The sequence below is a fragment of the Bos javanicus genome, chromosome 2, assembly GCF_032452875.1.
Source record: "Bos javanicus breed banteng chromosome 2, ARS-OSU_banteng_1.0, whole genome shotgun sequence".
Classification (NCBI taxonomy): domain Eukaryota; kingdom Metazoa; phylum Chordata; class Mammalia; order Artiodactyla; family Bovidae; genus Bos; species Bos javanicus.
In genome coordinates this window covers 37,999,706-38,021,108 of record NC_083869.1, presented here as the reverse complement: position 1 = coordinate 38,021,108, position 21,403 = coordinate 37,999,706, and the positions used below count along the sequence as shown (strand labels likewise).

At 37.6% G+C, this 21,403-nt stretch overlaps 1 protein-coding gene and 1 long non-coding RNA gene across 5 annotated transcripts in view; one reads left to right on the top strand and one right to left on the bottom strand.

The window, feature by feature from the left end:
* LOC133259647 (uncharacterized) overlaps positions 1-2,965 on the top strand; it is a 32,061-nt gene extending 29,096 nt beyond the window's left edge. Inside the window, exon 5 of the long non-coding RNA XR_009740470.1 lies at positions 1,446-2,965. This is a non-coding gene — a long non-coding RNA (uncharacterized LOC133259647). The remainder of the gene's footprint in view (positions 1-1,445) is intronic.
* The window catches only part of CCDC148 (coiled-coil domain containing 148), a 293,619-nt gene that overhangs the window by 261,549 nt on the left and 10,667 nt on the right, over positions 1-21,403 (bottom strand). The window lies entirely within an intron of this gene.

The window sequence follows — 21,403 nt, the reverse complement described above, 5'->3', positions numbered from 1 at the left end:
GTTTAGACCAGAAATAATGAAAATCACCTTTAGAGTTCTAATTTGTTTTAAAAAAACAGATGTGTTCAGTTACTGTTAGTAGCTAAGTCATGTCCTACTTTTTACGACCCCGTGGACTACAGCCCACCAGGCTCCTCTGTCCATGGGATTCACCAGGCAAGAATACTGGAATGGGTAGCCATTCCCTTCTCCATGACATCTTCCTGATCCAGGGATCAAACCTTGGTTTCCTGCATTGCAAGCAGATTCTTTACCATCTGAACCACCAGGGAAGCCCTGGATGTGTTCAACTATACTTCAGTAATAACATTTTTAAAAAGTAGATGTGTCAAAGAATTGGAGATAAAATTGAACTGTAATGCAAAATCATTTTTTTTCAATTAAAAAAACAAACAAGCACAAAGGAAAACATCAATATCTCCTCAAATACTACCAACCCAGAGACACTTCTTTTTCACTGAATAATTTTCAAATGTGTTAGAACAGTTGACTCTTCAAAGGGTCCTTCCCATCATTCACACCCAACGTTCACATTTTCAATGGCTACAGTGCTCAGCCAGCAAGAGCCTGTCACCACAGGGATATTATGTGTCAGGCACTGTGTGAGGAACTTTCTGGAGGTCATCTCACTGAATTCTCCCCACAGTCCAAGGATTCAGGCACTATTATTATTCTATCCATGTTAGAAATGAGAAATCTAAGGCACAGAGAGGTAAAACAATTTACCTATGTTCAAGCAGCTAATCAGTGGCAGAATAACTGTATGAACCCAGGAATTCTGTCTCCACCATCCATGCTCTGAATTTTTGGTGCTTTCTGAGGAAAAATAATGGCTTCTCCAATGGCTCAGCGAGTAAAGAATCCGGTTGCAATGCAGGAGACACAGGAGATGTGGGTTCAATCCCTGGGTTGGGAAGATCCCCTGGAGTAGGAAATGGCAACCCACTCTAGTATTCTTGCCTGGAGAATCCCATGGACAGAGGAACCTGGCAGGCTATGGTCTATAGGGTTGCAGAGTCTGACGTGACTGAAGTGACTTAGCACATAGCACAAGGAAAAATAAGTGCATACACACCTACCATATATCCCTGTCATCAGCATTCTGACACTGCTTGTTTTCACTGTGATACATATGAGAAATATGCATGTCTCTGCTACTCATGAAGAAATAATGGAAACAGTGGCACAATTTTCAATAGTTTGGTGAATGACTCTTTATTTATTGGCCTCTGGCAGGAAAATTGGTATTAATACTTTGGTTTCTGAGGCCTACAACATAACCACTTCTGTGTCAGACCTGTCAATGGTCCTGAACATTTTGGGGGACCCAAACATGTTGCAAATAAGACAAAAGTCACAGCTACTTTTCCCAGAGGAATGCACATAAGTATAGCGTGATAGCCCTGTAAGTGCACTGCTCATATATCCTTCTCTATCCTATATAGAGAACTCCTGCCAGAAGAGTTTTTGGACAGCCCCATCTACTGCACCCCTAGATCTATGACTGTAGTCACAACAAAACCTCACTTCCCCTGAGGTGGCGTGGAACCAATAACTGAGGATGGCAGTCAAACTAGTGCCAGTGCCTTTCTGCCTGACCTGGGATGCTTCCAACAAGCAACTTGTCCTTAGGGACTTCTCATCAGCCTGGCTGAGCCTTTCTTGAAGCTGTACTACAGTTCGAGACTTTCTACCCAATCCTTCCTTCTTGTTCTCCCTTCACAGGTGTCAGACCTGCACTGTGGGCTTATTGCTACCTATTCCTGCTCCCTTCTCCTTTATCTTCCATAGGAGTTTCCTCATAGTTGAGCTTGTCTGATACTGTCTTGATGTCTATTTCCTGAAGGACCCAAAATGATATTCACAAGCATGTAAAGTGTTGTGCACCTTTCAGAGGGTTAGCTGAAAGAAACTCAAAGCCTATTTGTAGACCCCTTGGAGTATAAGACGGAGAAGGCAATGGCACCCCACTCCAGTACTCTTGCCTGGAAAATCCCATGGATGGAGGAGTATAAGAACACCAGGTTAAGAACCTGTTCAGATGGTACAATGAAAGTAAAATGAAAAGACACTAAGTTAACATCTATATTATTCTGCTTTTATAGATAAAAGAATTTGACCAATGATTAATATATATATATATATATATATATATACACACACACACACACACACAATCCGAATTTAAATCAATTACTTGTACCTAAATACTGGTAGTAATAAATTATGGTAACTTATCTTTAAAAGCTTTAATAGAAAACAGGAGAGCCACACAAATGCCATAAATTTTTTAAAAAGTTAATGTTTTCTTAAAAACTGTTTTCTGGAAAGAACATTGGGCTCTACAATACTGAAGCTTGAACTAAAATCCTAGCCTGACCAGTCTTGCTGAGTTACTTACTATAAGCCACTTTATTTTTCTGGGCTAAAAATGCATTATCTCTGAGATGAAGGAGTTAGATTAGGTATCTTTTAAGGAACCTTTAAATTCTTAAAATTTTGTGATAATATACATTCCTCTCTGTGGCATAAGTAATAAATAGTGCCAGGATGATACAGTTAATTCTAAGGCAATTGTAATAATATCAATAATGTTATTTCAGAAAAAACTGATGATAACTTTATTTGAAATCCTCAAGATCTGACCCCTGCCTCTTTTTCCAGATTTACTCACTATGTTCCAGCAATACTTGTCTAGTCCTGGTACCTCCCATTCCTTCCTCTATGTCTGGTCCATCTGTTTGGAAAGTAGTTCTTGTAGATCTCAAATGACCCACTCCTTACAGTTGAGGTCTTGATTCAAATGTCACCTCCACCAAAAGACCTTATGTGATCATTCTGCTCAAATTAAAGCCCCTGCCCCCACCATCTCCAACCCTCTTTATCAGAACACCCTGTACATTTATTTGCCCACCAGTAATTATCATCATTTCATTGTTTGATTGTCCTAACTAAAATAGAAAAATCTTTGGGACAAGCATTTCGTCTGTCTTGTGTATAATTGGAATGATGCCTGGCATGGCGGAAGCACTCAATAACTGCTTTCTACATGAACAAATGAGTTAGTAAATGAATAGATGCACTGTAAGAGAAAACATTTTAACTTTTAGAAGGGTTACATAGAAGCAGAACATAAACTTGATACTGTATGTTGCTTTTTACAATTTGAGAAGATAATAACCCAAACTAAGCCAGAGGAAGCATTAGTTTTCGCTTTGGGCTGTGTTTTTCTATGGAAGGTCAATAGAGTTATATGCTAATCAATACCAAGATCATGTTTTAACTGACTAAGTGAAAAGGCTTAAATTACTTAGCTTTTAATATTTGGAAACAAGCAAGTATCAAAATAATTCTATTGATTTCCAAAGAATTAAAAATCACAAGGCCTAATAATAAAGTCATGAAATAGCTCAATGAAAATTTAATTACTGTAGAAAGGTTACATTAAGAATGAGTCATAGAAGTTTAAAGAAACATTAAAAAAAAAAAAAACACAATTCTTTAACAGAATTTGATGCCATAAAGTCCAAGATGCAGACAATTTTGAAGTTAACTCTCAATTTCCCACAGTAGACTTCGGAGTTGTAGCAGAGAGGACACAACTTTTGAACTTCATAAATCCTGTATCTGGCACTAGTAACTAAGGTTTTGAGCAATTCTTTTAATTTCTCTGGGCATCAATTTTTAATTTGTAAGACAGGATGGTAATACATGTTTTTCATTATTACTAATACTTATTTTGAAAATTCTTGATACTCTAAAGCACTAAACATGGGATTCAGCACACATGTGATAATAACCAACAGCTCAGCTGGACAATGAAAATGTACTGTTAGACTATGGAGAACGGTGTGGAAATTGCTTAAAAAACTGGAAATAGAACTCCCATACAACCCAGCAATCCCACTGCTGGGTATACACATTGAAGAATCCAGAATTGAAAGAGACACATGTTCCCCAGTGTTCATCGCAGCACTGTTTACAATAGCCAGGACATGGAAGCAACCTAGATGTCCATTGGCAGACGAATGGATAAGAATGCTGTGGTACATATACACAATGGAGTATTACTCAGCTATTAAAAAGAATGCATTTGAATCAGTTCTAATGAGGTGGATGAAACTGGAGCCTATTATACAGACTGAAGTAAGTCAGAAAGAAAGACACCAATACAGTATATTAACACATATACATGGAATTTAGAAAGATGGTAATAATGACCTCATATGCGAGACAGCAAAAGAGACACAGATGTAAAGAACAGACTTTTGGACTCTGTGGGAGAAGGTGAGGGTGGGATGATTTGAGAGAATAGCATTGAATCATGTATATTATCATACGTGAAATAGATCGCCAGTCCAGGTTCAATGCATGAGACAGGATGCTCAGGGCTGGTGCACTGGGATGACCCTGAGGAATGGGATGGGGAGGGAGATGGGAGAGGGTTCAGGATGGGGAACACATGTACACCCATGGCTGATTCATGTGAACGTATGGCAAAAACCACCACAATACTGTAAAGTAATTAGCCTCCAATTAAAATAAGTAAATTAAAAAAAGAAAGAAAATGCACTGGCAGAGTAAGGCTACAGTGCTCAGGAGTACTGTGTGAGAGGGGAAAGAGGGCAGAATTACCTCCACAAGCCCATTTCTTTCTTGAGAAACTTGATATGATCACTTTCTTTGTAAAACATGAAATGTGTATGGTTGAAAACTGACTGAAATATTTTGAAAGTAGGCTTTTCCCCTAGAAAGAAAAAGGCAAACAGCTCTAGGAGGTAAATCTTCTCATAATATTTTTTAAAAAGAATCTGCATTCATAATGAAAGTTAACACAAAATTATATCTTCTACGCTACGTTTCGGCCCTGCCATGCAGTTTGCAGGATCTCAGCTTCCCAACCAGGGATCAAACCAGAAGACATAGCAGTGAAAGCCTGGAATTCTAACCACTGTGCCACAAGGGAACTCCCTTTGCCATTATTTTCAGTGTCATATGAACTAATTTTTACTTTTATTTTTTTTTTTAATTTAAATTTATTTATTTTAATTAGAGGCTAATTTCTTTACAATATTGTATTGGTTTTGCCATACATCAACATGAATCCGCCACAGGTGTACACGTGTTCTCAATCCTGAACCCCCCTCCCACGTCCCTCCCCATACCATCCCTCTGGGCCATCCCAGAGCACCAGCCCCAAGCATCCTGTATCCTGCATCAAACCTGGACTGGTGATTTGTTTCTTATATGATATTATACAAAGTTACTTAATTATTTGTTTAGCTGTGCTGGGTTATAGTCACAGCACATAGGATCTTCATTGCTGTGGGTGGGATCTGTTAGTTGTGTCACATGGGATCTCTAGTAGCGGCATGCGAACTCTTAATTGTGGCATATGGAATATCTAGTTCCTTGATTAGGGGTCAAACCCGGGCCGCCTGCATTGGGAGTGTAGAGTCTTAGCCACTGCTTATTTTTAAAAGGCTATAAATAAACTATCACGCAGAATACAAGAAATGATGCACATTAGGCATTCATAAGATGGTCAATAAATATTTATTTAGGATCTATCTTGCTCATGAGTCTATAAAAATAAAAAGGCAATCCAATCACTGGCCCATTCATTCATTCACTCAACAAATATTTATGTAGTACCTAATGCTGAAGACATGAAGCTTATTTCCCCTGGGGATTAAGTGGCTGTGGCATTATTAGTTTTATACCAATATACACAAAGTTCATGTTTAAAGGGAGAGAAAGGCTGTCTTGAAGAGGTGACATGAGCTGAAATCTATAAATAAGGATTAAACTTGAGAAGGGTATGAGTCAAAAGTAGGAAAAGACACCCCAAACAGAGGTAATTGCAAATGCTGAGATCTTATGGCAATAAGGAAGGTGACATCTCCCAAGGACTGAAAGAAAGCCAATGTGGCTGGAGAGCATAGGGTACTGTGGTGACAGAAAAAGAGTGGTAGTCAAGGGCCAAAACTTGTAGAGCCTTTTAGACTTTGTTTAGGATTAAAGCCTTTGCTTTAAAATCAATGAGAATTCACTGAGGAGATTCGAGAAATCAGTGGCATGCTTTGATCTGCATTTTGGGAGATTATTTTAACCTGAGGTGTTGAGAACAGATTGGGGTAGATCATTAGACAGGAATACATAGATGACAGGTAAGGGACTGTTTTAGTAGGTTGGATGAGAGGTGATATTTAGCTTGGGCTAATTCAGTGGCAATAGTGATGGATGGAGGGAGTCCAAAAATTTTATGAGGTGAAACTTACAGGGCTTGTTGATGGAGAAAATACACAGAGAGGCATAGTTAGGGATGGCAGAGAAATAAGGGACAGGAAACTGTCCAAGTCTCTCTCGGGTTTTTGACCAACACAAGTGGATGTTATTGTTGTTTAGACATTAAGCTGTATCTGTCTCTTTTGCAACCCTATGGACTGTAGCCCACCAGGCTCCTCTGTTCATGGGATTTCCCAGGCAGGAATACTGGAGTGGGTTGCCATTCCGTCCTCCAGGAGATCTTCCTGACCCAGGGATTGAACCTGTATCTCCTGTATTGGCAGGTGGGTTCTTTACCACAGCCACTAAGGAAGCCTACACAAGTGGATAGGGTGAAGCTATAATTCACCAGAAGAAACTTTCCTTGGAAGAAAAGCTATAACAAACCTAGACAGCATATTAAAAAAGCAGAGACATTACTTTGCCAACAAAGGTCCATCTAGTCAAAGCTATGGTTTTTCCAGTAGCCACGTATGGATGTGAGAATTGGACCATAAAGAAGGCTGAACGCTGAAGAATTGATGTTTTTGAACTGTGGTGTTGAAGAAGACTCTTGAGAATCCCTTGGACTGCAAGGAGATCAAAACAGTCAATCCTAAAGGAAATCAAGCCTGAATATTCATTGGAAGGACTGATGCTGAAGCTGAAGTTCCAATAATCAGCACACGATGCAAAGAGCTACCTCATAAGAAAAGACCTGATGCTGGGAAAGATTGAAGGCAGGAGGAGAAGGGGACGACAGAGAACGAGATGGTTGGATGGCATCACTGACTCAATGGACATGAGGTTGAGCAAGCTCCAGTAGATGGTGAAGGACACAGAAGCCTGGCATGCTGCAGTCCATGGGGCGCCAAGAGTCAGACATGACTGAGTGATTGAACAACAAATAATTCACTGAAGTACGAAATACAGGAAGAGGGTCAGGTCTTGAGGCTGGCGTCCGGGCAGGTGAGAAGATCACAATTTTATTAACTTGACTTCGAGTTGCCTTAAGAGATATCCAAGAAGGTAGGAGGGTCTAGAGTATGTAAGAGAGATGTAGGCTGGAAATAGAGGGTTGAAGGTCATTGGTGACCTTTACTATTATAGGTGAGATTTTCCAGAAAGACAAAATAAAAAGGAAAAGGGATCTAAACTAAGGCTTAAAAAAATTCTAAATTTAGAATACCCGGGTATAAGATGAAGAACCTGAAAATGAGTATTAAAAGAAATGGCAATAGAAGAAGGAAGAAAGTCAGACCAGGATCTATTAAAGAAATCAGTGGAAGAGAATCTTTTAATAAAGAAGGAGTCAAGGATATCCAATGCATAACCACATACATATACAAAAATACAAACTGTTGAAAGGTTTTTCTGAGGGATTAAGGTAGTAATAATGGCAACCCACTCCAGTACTCTTGCCTGGAAAATCCCATGGACGGAGGAGCTTGGTAGGCTGCAATCCATGGGGTCGCTAAGAGTTGGACACGACTGAGCGACTTCACTTTCATTTTTCACTTTCATGCATTGGAGAAGGAAATGGCAATCTACTCCAGTATTCTTGCCTGGAGAATCCCAGGGACAGAGAAGCCTAGTGGGCTCCCGTCTATGGGGTCGCACAGAGTCAGATACGACTGAAGCGACTTAGCAGCAGCAACAGCAAAATTAAGAATAACAAATTAGGCTTCTGCTTCTGATCATGATGGAGTATCAGAGACCAAGCTTACCCTTCCACTGAAACAACTAGAAAACTGCACAAAATTTATGAAACCCATGTGAAAACATAGAAACACATTCGAGAACAGTGTCCATGATTGCTGAGAAAAGAGAAACAAGCTGAATGAGTGTCATGATTTCCCTGGCTTTCAGCCTGGAGGTATATTCTAGACCATGCAATAGGAGGAATGGTTCTCAAGCATTAGTAAATTTGAAAGTCAGACACCAGCCATCAGAGAAGCTAAGGTATCCAGAAGCTTGAGGAATAGAGTTCCATAAAAGAAGGGAGCTATGCAGAAAGTCAGCTCCATAAATCTGAATATGGTTCTTCTTGAGTCTTTGCTGAATTCTAAGAGGTGTGTATAGGGGAGAAAACAGTCAAAATCTAAGCAAACATTGAATGGGAAAATGTAAGATGAGCAGTTACTACAGTTCACAGAGGGATGGGAGATGTTCATCTTCTTACCGCTTGAGTAAAAAGTCCTTGTTAATCACCCTGGGCATTCAGTAGTGACCCCAGGCGGTTATACCACAGTAACAAGGCTAATTTTTGTTTACAGTGAAGGCTACTCAGCACTCATCCTACCAAAGCTTAAGACAAGCCTTGGTCTGATCCACAGTCTTAACTGCCTACCAAACAAGACCCAGCACTAATTTCAAGACAGAGAAATCAAGATGTTCAACAATGTAACATTTAAATGTTCATTATCTGCTGAAAAAGCTCTAGACATACCAAGAAGCAGAAATACACTGACTGATAAACAGGATAAAAATCAATAAATAGAAACAGATACAGAAATGATAGAGATGATAGGATTAGTACAAAAAAAAACTTGAAAAAAAACCTCTAATAAATGCTATAAATAGGCTCAAGGGTTTAAAAGAAAATACAAACATAAGAGGAGAGATACAAATAAAAATGATCACAGACTATTTGTCAGAAACTACAAGTCACGAGAAAATGACACAAGATCTGTACAGTGCTAAATGGAAAACAAAAGTTGTTGGGACTTCCCTAGTGGCTCAATGGTAAAGTGTCTGCTTGCCAATGCAAGAGACATGAGTTCAGTCCCTGATCTGGGAGGATCCCACACGCTGAGGAGCAACCAAGCCCATGCGCCACAACTATTAAGTCTGTGCTCCAGAGTCTGGGAGCCGCAACTCCTGAGCCCATGTACTGTGACTACTGAAGCCTGAGTGCCATAGGGCCCATACTCCACAAGAGAAGCCACCGCAACGAGAAGCCTACACACCCCAACTAGAGAGCAGCCCTCACGCAGCACGACTAGGGAAAAGCCTGCACAGCAATGAAAACCCAGCACGTCTCACCTCATGCTTGTGCTCAAATAGATAAAATTATTTAAAAGAAAGTTTTAAAGGCTGTCAGTGTAGAATTCTACAAACTCAGTGAAAATAGCTTTCAACAACAAAGGCAAAACAAAGAATTTTTCAGACAAATAAAAATGAACAAATGTTGTTGCCAGGAGAACCTGCACCACATGAAATGGTAAATAAAGTTCTCCAGGTGGAAAAAAATGATACCAGATGAAAAATATATGTAGTGGTATTTACATCATAAATGGATAAAAAAGAAATTATAACCATGAAAAACGATAGGAGGTGGGAAATGAAAATATTGTGTGATAATGGTTATACATAACGGGTAAACTACTAAAATATTCTTAAAGTTAGACTGCTGCTGCTGCTGCTGCTGCTAAGTCGCTTCAGTCATGTCCGACTCTGTGCGACCCCACAGACGGCAGCCCACCAGGCTTCCCCGTCCCTGGGATTCTCCAGGCAAGAATACTGGAGTGGGTTGCCATTTCCTTCTCCAGTGCATGAAAGTGAAAAGTGAAAGGAAGTCGTTCAGTCGTATCCAACTCTTCACGACCCCATGGACTGCAGCCTACCAGGCTCCTCTACCCATGGGGTTTTCCAGGCAAGAGTACTGGAGTGGGTTGCCATTGCCTTCTCCAAAGTTAGACTAGGATGAGTTAAATATAAATCCTAGAGGTACTACTAAAAAATCAAACCGATAATCTCTTGGTAGAGATGAAAATAGAATACTAAAAGCTACTCAATCCAAAGGAAAAGAAAAAAAGTAGAGAAAATAAACAAAAAATGGATGTTATAACAAAAGAAAAATGGCAAGATGGTAGGCTTAAATCCAATCATATTAATAAGTATATTAAAATAAATGACCTAGGGGACTTCTCTGGTGGTCCAATGGTTAAGACTGCCCTTCCACTGCAGAGAGCACAGATTTGATCCCCAGTTGGGGAACTAAGATTTCACATGCTGTGTAGCACAGCCAAAAAATAAAAATAAAAGTAAATGATCTAAACACTGCCATTAAAAGATAGAGATTATCAAACTGGTAGAGATTATTTTAAAAAGACCAACTATCAGATCAGATCAGTCGCTCAGTCGTGTCTGACTCTTTGCAACCCCATGAATCACAGCACGCCAGGCCTCCCTGTCCCTCACCAACTCCCGGAGTTCACCCAGACTCACGTCCATCGAGTCAGTGATGCCATCCAGCCATCTCGTCCTCTGTCATCCCCTTCTCCTCCTGTCCCCAGTCTCCCCCAGCATCAGAGTCTTTTCCAATGAGTCAACTCTTCGCATGAGGTGGCCAAAGTATTGGAGTTTCAGTTTTAGCATCATTCCTTCCAAAGAAATCCCAGGGCTGATCTCCTTCAGAATGGACTGGTTGGATCTCCTTGCAGTCCAAGGGACTCTCAAGAGTCTTCTCCAACACCACAGTTCAAAAGCAACAATTCTTCAGCGCTCAGCCTTCTTCACAGTCCAACTCTCACATCCATACATGACCACAGGAAAAACCATAGCCTTAACTAGACGAATCTTTGTTGGCAAAGTAATGTCTCTGCTTTTGATTATGCTATCTAGGTTGATCATAACTTTCCTTCCAAGGAGTAAGTGTCTTTTAATTTCATGGCTGCAGTCAACTATATGCTATCCCAAAAATATACTTTAAAAATATAGACAACCACAGGATAAAAGTATAAGGATGGGAAAATATATATCCATGTAAAAGTAAATATAAGAAATCTGGAGTGATATAATAATAATCAGAGAAGGAAGATATTGGAATAAGATATATTACCAGAGATTAGGGGGACTTTTCATAATGATAAAGGGTTTGATTCATCAAGAAGAGATATTAAGTCTAAAATGTTTACATCCAGTAAATGAATGGCATAGTACATGAAACAAAAGAAGGAATTTTTAACTGAAAGAATAAATAGATAAACTCTCAGTTATAGCTGGATAATTCAAGACTCTTTTCCAAATAATTAATAGAAAGTAGATAGAAAATCAGTAAGAATATAAAATATGTATATAACACTATCAAACAACTTGACCTAATTAACATCTGGAAAACATTCTGACAACAGCAACATGTATATTCACTACAAGTGCAAATGAAATATTAACCAAGGTAGACCATATTCTGGGTCTCAAAACAAGTCTAAAAACTTAATAGGGTTTAAGATTTTATAGAGTGTGTTCTCCGAACAGAATCAAATTTTGAATAGAATTAAATTAGAGATCAGTATCAGATAAAAGCTGAAAAATCCCTCAATATTTGGAAATTAACATACTTTAAAAAACAAGTTTAACAAATTATTTGAACAGATGCTTTACAAAAGACATAGACATGTCCAATAAACACATAAAAAAAAGTTCAATATCTTTAGTTATCAGGGAAATGCAAATTTAAACCATAATAAAATACTACAACACACACATTAGAATGGCTAAACTTCAAAATACAGTTGACTCTTGAACAACCCAAGGGTTAGGGGCACCAACTATCTGTTGAAATCTGCATGTAAAACTCTGAAATCAGCAGTTGAAAATCTGCATGTAACTTAGAGTTGACCCTGGAAGATCCTGCGTCTGTGGATTCAAGCAACTGCAGGTAGCACAGTACTGTGATACATAAGTTGAAAAACATTTGCTTATAAATGGATCCTTGCAGTTCAAACACTTGCTGTTCAGTGGTCAACTGTATTGATATACCAGGTGTTGGCAAGATTGTAGAGCAACTAGAACTTCATGCATTGCTTTCAGGGCTATAAAACAGAATAGCTACTTTGAAAAACTGGCAGTTTCTTAGATAGCTAAACATAAAACTACCATAGGGCCCAGCAAGTCCAAGAGAAACAAAACACATAAAGATTTGTACACAAATGTTCATTGCAGCTTACTCATAATAACCAAAAACTGAAACAACTCAAATGTCCATCAACAAGTAAGTGGATTAAAAATTGTAGCATATACATATAACAAAAAATTCTACTCAATAAAAAGGAATGAATAATGATACACACAGTATGGCTGAGTCTCAAATCACTCTGCTGAGGCAAGAAGTCAGAAAGACTACATGCAGTATGATTCCATTTATGTGAAATTAATCTAAAATGACAAAAAGCAGATCAATAGTTGCCTGGGAAGGGGTGGTGAGGGAAATTGTTGAAGTGATGAAAATTATTGTGTTGATGCTTAGATAGGTGACTGATATGTCAAAACTTGTCACACTATACTTGAAATAGGTACTTTTTAATGTAAATATGTCAATAAAGTTTATTTTAAAATAACACTCCACATTTCCATCCTAATGTTCAATATTAAGAGAAAATATGAAACAGGAAAAAAAATAAAGATTCATCAGAAAACTAGATAATTTGGAAGTTAGAAACTCAATTCTAAATCTTTCATGAATATATTGCTTTTAAGTGTAGACTCTGGATGCAGGATACCAAGGTTAAAATCCCAGCTCTGACGCTTGGTAGCTGAGCAATTCTGGACAAGTTAAGTGACTATCTGTGCCATAATTTACTATAAACTGGATGATAATTGACCTTCCCAGGAAGCACTAGTGTTAAAGAACCCACTTGCCAACGCAGGAGATGAGTGTTCGATCCATGGATCATGAAGATCCCCTGGAGAAGGGCATGGCAACCCACTCTAGTATTCTTGCCTGGAGAGTCCCATGGACAGAGGAGCCTGGTGGGCTACAGTCCATGGGCTTGCAAAGAGTCAAACATGACTGAAGCAACTTAGCACGCATGTAGGATGAAGCGCATACCTACCTCATATCATTCTTAAAGAGACTAAATGAAATAATATATATGAAGTGCTTGCAACTGTGTCAGGCACACAGTAAATGATATGTGTTAGCTATTATTGTGCAAATTAAAACAACTATAGACTTATTCCAGGATGCTCATATGAGTTGTTTCTATCCGATGGCTGTTTAATAGTCTACTAAAAAATAAATCCAACACACTCACTTTACAATGAAAATCACCCCCTATATGCTATAAAGGCAGACAGACCAAGATTTCATGGAAAGAGAGCCTGAAAGAGAATCTGAAGTATCATTATAATCTAGATGTGAGTCCCAAGTCTGGACAAACTAGGGCAATTTTCAACATCTCTTTAATGGGTCTTTGTAAAAATGAGATTTTCATTTCTAGAGCTGTCAATTCACCAAGTTGAACTATGAAAGTTTAAATAAATGCACAGTACATAAGCAAAATTAAGAGATTCTCAGAACTAATTATATTAACTATAACATTTCTAAACTATCACACCAAAAAATATAAAATAAATTAGAAGCATCTAATTAAAATGTTGCAAAATAAGCTCAAATTTAGTTGCCTTATATATCCTGAGAGATCTGTTGAATAGCAAAATTTCCTTCTTTTTTATGGATGAATAATATTTCTTATTGTATACATATACCTTAGCTTCTTTATTCATCCATTGAAGGATAGACACTTAGGCTGTCCCTATGTCTTATCTATTATAAATAATGCTGCAATGAAATTGGAGAGCAGATATTTTTTCAAGATAGTGATTTCATTTTCTTCAGATATATACCTAGAAGTGGAATTGCTCGATCATATGGTAGTTCTGTTTTTAATTTCTTGAGGAATCGCCATACTGCTTTTCACAATTTACATCCCCACCAACAGTGTACAAGAGTCCTATTTTCCCCCGCAGCCCGCCAGCACTTGTTCGCTGTTGTCTTTTGGATGATGACCATTCTAATAGTTGTAAGGTGATACCTCATTCTACTTTTGATGTGCATTTTTCTCATGATTAGTGATGCTGATCATCTTTTCCTGTACCTGTTGGCCATGTGAATGTCTTTCTTTGAAAAATGTCTATTCAGTTCCTCTGCCTATTTTTTAATCAGATGATTTGGGTTTTTTTGTTATTGAATTATATATCAATTTCTTACATAATTATGCAATATCTGACTTTTTCTTGTATGTTAGTATTTAAAATGAAAATATTCTGAAGATGTCTTATTAAAAGGCAAATTCTTTGCTATGTGACATTCTATGGCTTGGGAATTTTAATCCCTTCTTTTGTTGATATAGTTCTTTTTCAGCTTCAAACACAATACCTATGATCTGAAAAAATATATGTCCTAAGTATAACTTTTTGTCAATACTGTTTACTATCATGTTTTCTTTCCATCCTAGAAGAGTATGAGAAAGAGTAAAATATTTGTTGATTTATTCAGATTTAATTGCCCCCATGTTCACCAATCATGTGCAATATAATTTTCTAAATAGTATAGAATTTTGGGTTCTTTCTAGTCAAAATCTTTTCTTATGGTTTTATTTTTACATGACATTTGTTACATTTGAGTTACAGAATATTAGACATGTGACTTCTTAATCAAAATGAATAAGCACCACCTTAAAAAAACTCATAGGGTTAACTATTGAGGTGGAAAGTATACTTTGCACCAAATTAAAATCTTGCTGTTAGATCTGACTGCTTTTTTCTTATTAAAAGAGCTGTTACACATTAAAAACTTGCTTTGATGGAGAATAGGAAAAAATACCCCATTATCAAAAACAAAGACTTGTTAAAGGTAGTATTGAAAATAAATAATTGGCTTTTGTTCATGAATGGCTAAATGTGTTTTGTGGTTTGAAAGAGCTAAGAGCAGATTGCTTCTCTTAAATTGTTAGCAAAGAAATGTTTTCATCAATTAACATTCTTTGCTAAGAACAGTTTTTTGTTTTTTTTTTTTTCCAGTGCTTTTTCTCAAATACAGTATTATATAAATAGGCCTGCCCAAAGGACAATTCCTGGGCTTTTTTCTTTGATGTCTTAGAGTATAATAATTATGGCATGCCAGTTCTGAATTATGGCAGAAAACAAAAAAATCACATTTCAAACAGATAATTTACTTGAAGAAAATGTTGCCACAGGTAGCCATTCCTGCTAATTAAATGAAAGGTACGTCACCCACAAATCATGGCAGTCTTCCTCTTCATCACGCTTTTGCCTAACATTTACATCCTGGAAGGATGGAAGTAGGGAACAAAGAGTTGTAAAAGAACTATTAGGACACACCATTCTACTCACCCTGCCTCAGTATTACCCATCCCTCTTCCACCCTGTACTGAAGTGATTATCGCTTTATGAGGGTTGGGTGCAATAATTGGCAACATTTAAGGAGCAATTTCTCCTAACCAGGCTCTATCCTAGGTGCTTCATCTATTTTGATTCATTTAATCCTCACAATGTGTGTGTTAGTCACTCAGTTGTGTCCGACTGTTTGCAACCCCGTGGAGTAGCCCTCCAGGCTCCTCTGTCCATGGAATTCTCAAAGCAAGAATACTGGAGTGGGTAGTCATTTCCTTCTCCAAGGGATCTTCCCGACCCAGGGATCGAACCTGGTCTCCCACATTGCAGGCATATTCTTTACTGTCTGAACCACCAGGGATATCCAGTCATCACAATAATGTTTGGTAACACGGTTGTTCCTATGTTGCAGAGTAGGCACCTAAGGTCAAAGATCATATAGCTGCTGCATGGCAGAGACTAGATGCACCACCCCCAGGCAGTCTGGCTCTACAGCCCATGCACCTAACTGCTCAATTCTATTCCCCCTCAGGGAATAGAACTCCCAATACAGAGCAGGGGACCTTTGTCATGTTTTGTTTTGTTTTGTCTTTTTTAGTAAACAGCTGCTCCCTTGATAAGATAAGAGTAAGGTCCTAGAGGGAAAGAAAGGAAGGCAAGATAGAAGTGGGAGCCAAGGGAAGAGATGGATCTCGAATAGGGGAAAAGAAAGGAGTCTATTTAAAACAGTTTATGGAAAAATGAAAACAAACAGGGTTGTGGAAATAAATTTAAGGGCTACAGCAAAGTGAGAAAAATTTTTGGTAAATTTCTTTCAAAGAAAACAAGGCCACAGTTTAGAATGAGATCATGCAGTATGTCTTTTTATACATGAATTAACATAAGCCTGGAAAAGATTTTAGTCTGACTGATAGATTTTACAGATCGGTAAACACAGAGCCAGGGAGATTAAATGCTTTATCCAAGACGTAAAGAAGCAGGGAGCATATGAAAGCTAGACCCCCAACCAGATCTCCTGACTTTGAGCTCAGCAACCTTCCACCAACTGTATCAAACACAATCCGTCAACTTTCAAAACACAGAAATGGTGGTCAAGAGGTTTTTACTCAATTTCAAGAATATAAAAAATAATTACAGCATATACATATTGTAGATTAAATGCAAAAGTCCCTAAAGTTATCTTCTCAATAGTCAAATAATATTGCAGGAGAGTAGCACAGATAATTTATAAATGCAAGAAAGAAAATTCTTCATATAAATGCAAAAATTTCCCCTAATATTCTTTCCCTATAAACATTTTAAATTGATATTTTTACCTAATATTAAAAAATAACAGGAAGGATGCAAAAAGAAAAATTGATTAAAAAGTAAAAAGGAAGAGGCCTTTTCTGAGATAAACCCTCAAATGTCAAAGAACCTTGTATTTAAGGTCAACTATAGATACAGTAGCACATTCATACTAAAAGTTCAGAAGTTTACATATTTTACTTTTTTTAATTTTGAAAGTTAATAATTAACATTTGTGAGAATGCAAAAGTATATTAAACCTCATTTTCTAGTTGTGAGGCAGAGGCAGTAGAAAAATATTTGACATTTCCAAGGTCAAACAGTAGATCATTGAAAGCCTGGGATACTGAAATCAGATTTTCTATTGATCATAAAAATGTATTAATTCTGCGAGGGTGGAATTTTTTTTCATATTTCAAATTCTGTAAAGCAATTTCCTTTACTTTCTTTCTATGTTTCACTTTCACACCATTTGCATGTGTCAAAAGAATAATACTAGTCCTAATATCACTCAAGACTTCACTAACCTCTCTTGATTTGGATCACAATAATGATCAACATCTCTGATGACGTTATAGACTTAAATGTGATTAATTGCAGACAAATGATCCAAGTGATCTTCAAGACAAAACATCGAAAATTTAGATTTGACTGTCATCTTCCAACAACTTATTTCTACTACCTGGGGTAGACAGGAAAGGAAAACTAAAAAGCCAAACCAAAACAGGAAACTAAGGTTTCTAAACATTCTCTGACACATACCTCTATTAATAAGCATTTTTTAGCACATACTTAAAAACTACTGTTATGAATTCTTTAAGTATAATGTTGTAGTAACATTACATAAATTGTAAAACATAAATACAGAGAATCCATAAATACAAAAAAAATTTAAATGTATATAGTGCTGATAATTTTACTAAATTTTAGTGAGAGTTATGTGATAGAAAATGCTGTATTACCTTGAAAATCTTGGCTTAATACCTGATCATAGAGGGTTCAAAGTCTAAGGTCAGTTTATTTCCATACTTAGATATAAGGACTATTGTACTTAAATTAGATGGCACAAAGAGATATGGAAGAAGTGCAAAATTAGTTTCATGTACTCAATTATGATACTCAAATTTCAGTTCATCCATTAATTATACAAAGGTTGTAGCTTAGTATTTTTCTAGTCTAGTAATTTTCTGACTTTGCTGATATCAATCAGTTTTCCTAGCAAAGTTGTGTTTTTTTTTTTAATTTAATGTTTAACATATTGGGTCTAAATCCACTGAAATGCATTTGGAAGATTTTCAATCATGTTAAAAATTGTCTGCAAATTTACTAAGTGTTCATAAATGAGAGTTTTAAGACAATGTGCTCATGCTATTTTTTAAAGTTTTTATTTGTAATAACAGCTTTATTAGTATCTAATTGATACTCCATAAAGATACATCCATTATAAGTGTACAGTGCAATTATTTTTAGTAAATATACAGCAGTTCTACCATCGCCACCATTTAGTTGTAGAACATTTCAATCACCTGAAAAGTTCTGTCATAATCACTTGCATTCAATGTTCCCATTCCAGCCCAAGATAATCATTGATCTGCTGCTTTCTGTCTCTATTTTCCTTTTTTAGAAGTTTCAAATAGATGGTATCACAATGTATATGATCTTTTGTGGCTGGCTATTTTCCTCCTAGCATAATAAATTGGAGATTTATCTGTATTATAACATGAATCAGTAGTTCATTATTTTTATTGTTAAGTAGTATTACATTGTGCAGCACTTTTAAAAATATTTATGTTTGGCTGTGCTAGGTGTTGGCTGCTGTGCATGGGCTTTTCTAGTTGTGGAGAGTGGGGGCTACTCTTGGTTGCGCTGTGTGGGCTTCTCATTGCGGTGGCTTCTCCTGTTGCAGGGCACAGGCTCTGCAGTGCAGGCTTAGTTGCCCTGAAGCATGTGGAATATTCCAGGACCAGGGATCGAACCTATGTCCCCTGCATTGGCAGGCAGAATCTTAACCACTGGGCCACCATGGAAGTTCCATTGCATAGCATTTTATCTAGTCATTATTTGACGGACATTTGAATTATTTCAGATTTTTCCTATTACGAACACTACTATAATAATTCATGTAAAAAGTCCATTGTTTAGACGTATTTTTTTTTTCTCTTGAGATTTCTAAAGGTAGAATTGCAGGATCATATGGTAAGCTTGTATTTATATTTTAAAGAAACTGCCAAACAGTTCTCAAAAGTGGGTACATAATCGCGTGTGCATGCTAAGTTGCTTCCAGAGAAGGCAATGGCACCCCACTCCAGTACTCTTGCCTGGAAAATCCCATGGATGGAGGAGCCTGGTAGGCTGCAGTCCACGGGGTCACTAAGAGTCGGACACGACTGAGCGACTTCACTTTCACTTTTCACTTTCATGCATTGGAGAAGGAAATGGCAACCCACTCCAGTATTCTTGCCTGGAGAATCCCAGGGACGGGGGAGCCTGGTGGGCTGCCAACTATGGGGTCGCACAGAGTCGGACACGACTGAAGCGACTTAGCAACAGCAGCAGCTAAGTCGCTTCAGTCATGGCCAACTCTAAGTGACCTGGTGGACTGTAGCCCACCAGGCTCCTCTGTCCATGGGATACTCCATGCAAGAATACTGGAGTGGGTTGCAGTGCCTTCCTCCAGGGGATCTTCCCAATGCAGGGATCAAAACCAGGTCTCCTGTGGCTCCCACATTATAGGTGGTTTCTTTACCATTGAGCCACCAGGGAAGCCCAAATTGGGTATAGCAACCAGCAACTTATAAGAACCAGTTTTTCCACATCCTTGTCATCACTTAGTATTGTCGATCTTTTGCCTTATATTTATTCTAGTAGTTCCATAGGGCATTGTATTGAACTTTTAATGTGCATTTCCCTAATGATTAATGATGTTGAGCACTTTTTATTTGATTATTAACCATTTGTATAACTTTTTGGTGAAATATTTAGTAAAATATTTTGTCCATTTATAAAACTGATTTTGCCTTATTTTGATATTTAAAAGTTTCTTTATATATCCTGGTGTAAGTCCTTTGTAAGATTATGCTTTACAAATATTTTTTTCCCAGTCTGTCACTTTTTTCATTTTCTTTGTTCTCTTGAAGAACAAAACTATCTTTTATAAAGTCCAGTTTATCAATTTTTTATTTCTTGATCATGATACAGTGTCATAGCTAAGAAATCTTTGCTTAAAGCAGGGTCACAGATTTTGTACTATGTCTTCTTGTAGAAGTCATAATTTTAGTGTTTACAGAACTAACAATTCTTTTACAAGTCTCATAATTTTTAGTTAGCTCAATAATGCATTTTTTCCTCTAAAATATGAATTGAGTGTAAGTTCATTATTTTGCACATAAATGTCCAATTATCCTAGTAGCATTCTTTGAAAGGACACCCTTTCCCCCACTGAATTATGTTGGCATCTTTGTCAAACATTAATTCACCACCAGTGTAAGGACTTATTTCTATACCCTCTACTCTACTTCATTGATCTAATTAGATGTTATAATTTCTTCTACTTTGTTGTTGTTTGATATTCTTGTTCCTATGTTTGTCCATTTTAAGACTGGCTCATGATTTCTACAAAAAGTTTGCTGGGATTTTAATAGGGATCACCAATGTGATCAAGAAGGAAATGGCAACCTACTCCAATGTTCTTGCCTGGAGAATCCCATGGATGGAGGAGCCTGGCAGGCTAGAGTCCATGGGGTTGCAAGAGTCGGACACGACTTAGCAACTAAACCAATGTGATCAATAGAGGTCTAATTCTTCTTTTCTAATATTTCTTTTTTAAAATTGATTAATTTGGGGGTTACACTGGGTCTTTGTTGCTGCACATGGGTTTTCTCTAGTTGAGGTGGGCAAGGGCTGCTCTCTAGTCATGATGCACAGGCTTTTCACTGCGGTTGCTCCTCTTGTTGAAGAGCGTGGGTTCCAGGGTGTGTGGGCTTCAGTAGTTGTAGCACACAGGCTTATTTTCCCTGTGGTATGCGGAATCTTCCTGGACCAGGGATTGAACTGTGCTCCCTGAACTGACAGGCAAATTTCTAACCACTGGGCCACCAGGGAAGCCCTACAATTTATTTCTGAATATTATATATTTTTTTCATGTTATCATAAATGGAATCATTTTCTTAAGCTCATTTTCAAATTGCTAGTTCTTAGGGCTTCCCTGGGGGCTCAGATGGTAAAGATCTGCCTTCAGTGTAGGAAACCTGGTTTTGATCCCTGGGTTGGGAAGATCCCCTGGAGAATGGAATGGCTACCTACTCCAGTATGCTTGCCTGGAGAATTCCATGGACAGAGAAGCCTAGCGGACCTCAATCCATGGTGTCACAGAGTCAGGCACAACTGAACAACTAACACTTTCACATCGCTTTTCACTTTTTCAGCACATAAAAATTCAGCTGATATTTGTATACTTGTCTTATATCTTGTGACCTTGCTAATTTACTTATTACTTCTAGTATTGTTATTTTTTTTTTTGGTATATTTGTTAGGATTTTCATGCATAAAATCATGTCATCTGTGAACAAAGTCAGCTTTAATTTTTCCTTTCCAATTCATATGCTTTTATTTTTCTTTCCTTTCTACAATGAATGAAACCTCCAATGAAGTGTTGAACGGAAGACATAAGAGTGGACACCATTTTATTCTCAGTCTTAGGGGCAAATCATTT